The following is a 3,486-nucleotide window of genomic DNA, read 5'->3' on the forward strand; positions in this document are numbered from 1 at the left end:
AGCTGAGAAGTTATGGGTACTTCTGGGAAGTGCCAATTTGATAGCTTCTGGCAAGGGGAGGATTAGTGCAGTTCTCAAATAGAAAAGTTTGGTTTTTTGTTTTTTGGGGGTTTTTTTTGTTGTTTTTTTGTTTGTTTTTGTTTTTGTTTTTTAACAGACAATGGCTAAGTTAGAGACAATTGGTCATGACCAGAGAAAAAGAGACTTTAAAGTTCTAACCTTGAACTGGGGCATCCATAACATTCCATCCTGCCTAGGTTCAGCGATGATGGCAGAAATAATAGAAATATACTAAGAGCCTGAGGCAGAGGATGACTACAGAAAAATTGTGTTTTCTAGACACACCAGGGTTATTTCACAAACATGACTACTTTTAATGAAATTCGAATCATAGGATAAAGAGTTGTAAGAAACCAATTTACTTGAGCAAAAATAAATCCTTTGAATTCTAAGTTGTTAAAATATCTGTTCAATGCCTACTGTAGGGATGATGAACACCCTACAAAGGGTGTTTACTCTTATGGTTACATAATTATAATATTTCAAGTTGGCCCTTCATTATCTCTCACTGTTAATGTTTAAATGCTATTTATTTATTTTCCATTACTTTATTAAATAAATGAAGTACATGAAAAACAAAGTAAAGTTTGCTTCTTACAGTATCAGCTTTAACCATTTGGAAATAGACACAGGAAGTAATTCTTTTACTAATCATTAATCTGTACCATGCTGTCTTATACCTCGAATTAAATGTGAAAACTCAGATGAATCTGTTCTGTCAGAATAGTCATGTGATTTTTTTACATTAATTCATACTATTTGGCCAAGTTTTGTTGTTTGTCACTGTTTAAAAATAAATGCATTTGCCATTCTTTATATATAATAGTGCCATAAGGAAGTAAAACAGTTTTAATTCTGCATTTACTTTAAAATATTTAACATGTAAACTTATACTTAATGAATTATTTTCATAAAAATATATTCTAAAATATTTTATAATAATTTAATTTATAAGCTAAAATATTATATCCTGATACTATTCAAATCAAACATATTATGTACTTAACCATTTGAATGAAAGATTAATCATAAAATTGGCCACTTTTTAGAACCAAAGATTAATATCTTGATAATATCATTAGACTTTAAGCAGAAGCAGTTTCAAATACATATTTTAAAGTATGAAACCTACTTATTTTTATCAAAATAAAAATATGATGCTAAAATCAATCATCTACCTTAATGTGGTTCAGCAAGGTCATCTCTCCTATGTATTAATGTAACGAAAAACATCTAGTGCAAAAAAAAATGCTGGCAAATCCAAGATGCTGGCATTTTATAGCTGTCCTTGCTCCCTGTTCTTGGAGCAAAGATGGGTGTAAAAAGAGCTGCAGGTGAGCATTGATTAAATGAATGATGGATCGATTTCTTTCCCATTTTTAATTTAGAAGGTAAAACTTTCCATCACAGTTTAAGTTAAAAATTATGGCTGAGATAATAGAGGTCTGAGTCCATTGCAAGTTAAATAGGGAAAAGTTGCTGCTCAAATGTCAAGATATCTTGTGGCCCAAGATGATTAAAACTAAACTGTTTGCTATATGAATCCCAAGGTGCAGCTATATCTCAGGTTTGGTGACATTTAGCTAGTGACTTTTCATAGCTTGTTAATAATGTAGACCTGTCCCTATATAAATTTGCACTGACAGAATGGTCATTTGAAGTGTAGTAGTTAATGAGATTTATTCTTGTCAGATAACACACATTTGAAAAATATTTTTAAAAATCAAGAATGGTGACAAAAGATTTCATGTTTTGAATAGACAGTAGCATCATCACAAATTTCGATTACTTTTTTCTACTGTTTCTGCTTTATTTTGAAATTATAATAGCATTCTTTTGCCTTCCCTTTCTATCTTCTGAAATATTTCGTGTATCCACCGTTTCTTTCTCTAAAAGTCATATGCTTTTTTGAAAAACTTTTGTTATATATGTATATGTACATTTGCATATATTCATAAATACATAGATAAAGATGCTTAAATCTGTATGGTTTCAGGGCTGAAAAATTGGTATTCGGCACTTGGTGTGGTCTTCTCTGAAGAAGACTCTTTCTCCCACTCTCAGCATTCCTTAGTTGTCTGTAGTTCTTTACACTGGGTTAAAGGTCTATGGGATTTCATCCATCTATTTATTTATGTCTATTGTTGTCTTCATTCAACTCATATTAATGCAATTATGTTAGTAAGACTTTCTGCGCATAGTTTCTGACATTATTAAAAGATAAAGCTTCACAGAAAACTCCTTGATTCTCTGGCTCTTACAGTCATTTGCCCTCTCTTACTCAATGATCTCTGAGCCTTAAGTGGGGGCATGGTTTGTAGATCCATTGAGAATAGAATCCCCAACCATTCATTTTGAATACTTGGAGCTTTCTGTGATGGTCTCATCCTGTTGGAAAGAGAAGGTTCCATGGTAAGGGGTAAAATCTACACTGCTCTGTGGTTACAAGGGTAAATATTTACAGTGTCATTAGGTATTGTGAAGGCTTAGTAAAGTTACGGGTTTTGGTTCTCCTCCAAATTCATAAAATCCCTTGGTGGCTGGCTATGTTTCCACTCTCAGGCATGATTCTCTCTTGTTGAGAAAGTCTTAAGTCCAATTAGAGAGTAGCTGGTTACCACCTAAGTATACATGCCATTACTTCCACTTAGAGTTATCATGTCTTACTGGTTGTTGGTGTGGTTCCTAGAGATAATATCTTGGTAGGAATATTGGTTGTTTTTCCTTTTTTAGCTTACCTGGATCCTTCTGTGCCATAAAAACTAGTCCTCATTGAGGGCACATTAAGTTCTGTTCCAAAAGAATTTCTGGCCCCTCTTTCTGAGTAGTATGTTATCTTAAGCAATAAAGGTTTCCACTAAACAATGGGGCAATGAAAGGCAATAGAATACTGTGATAGTCTCTTATACAGTCTGGTCCAACAACTCAAAAGAGGATTTACCAGCCTACCATTTGTTTGCTCAGTTTGTGAGATTGTCTTTGGTTCTTCAACATTGTCAGTTCAGATGAGATAATTTTATTTATACTATATTTTATTTATGTACAGATATAGTATTAAAGGATTTTTACAAAGACAGTTAATATTATAATGCCTGATGATTTTTAAGAGATCCTGGCTGTTATTTGACCATCATTGTTCCTTTTGTATATATATTTCACACCCATCCCTAGCTATAGCACACACCCCATTTACAGAGTGAAATAGTAATAAAAGTGTCTTTCAGCTATAAAATGTAATTATTTTAAAAATCATAAAATTTTATAATAAATAAATGAAGTAAAAGGGAAGAAATAAACAAATTAAAGGAGACAGAATATTGCCAAACATCTTTTATAAAGTGAGTAATACTCTAATACGAAAAAGATGAAGACACAACAACAGAAAAAAAAGCTACAGGTTAATATCACTCACGAACATAGACTCAA

This window comes from Mastomys coucha, unplaced genomic scaffold, assembly GCF_008632895.1.
Source record: "Mastomys coucha isolate ucsf_1 unplaced genomic scaffold, UCSF_Mcou_1 pScaffold14, whole genome shotgun sequence".
Taxonomy (NCBI): domain Eukaryota; kingdom Metazoa; phylum Chordata; class Mammalia; order Rodentia; family Muridae; genus Mastomys; species Mastomys coucha.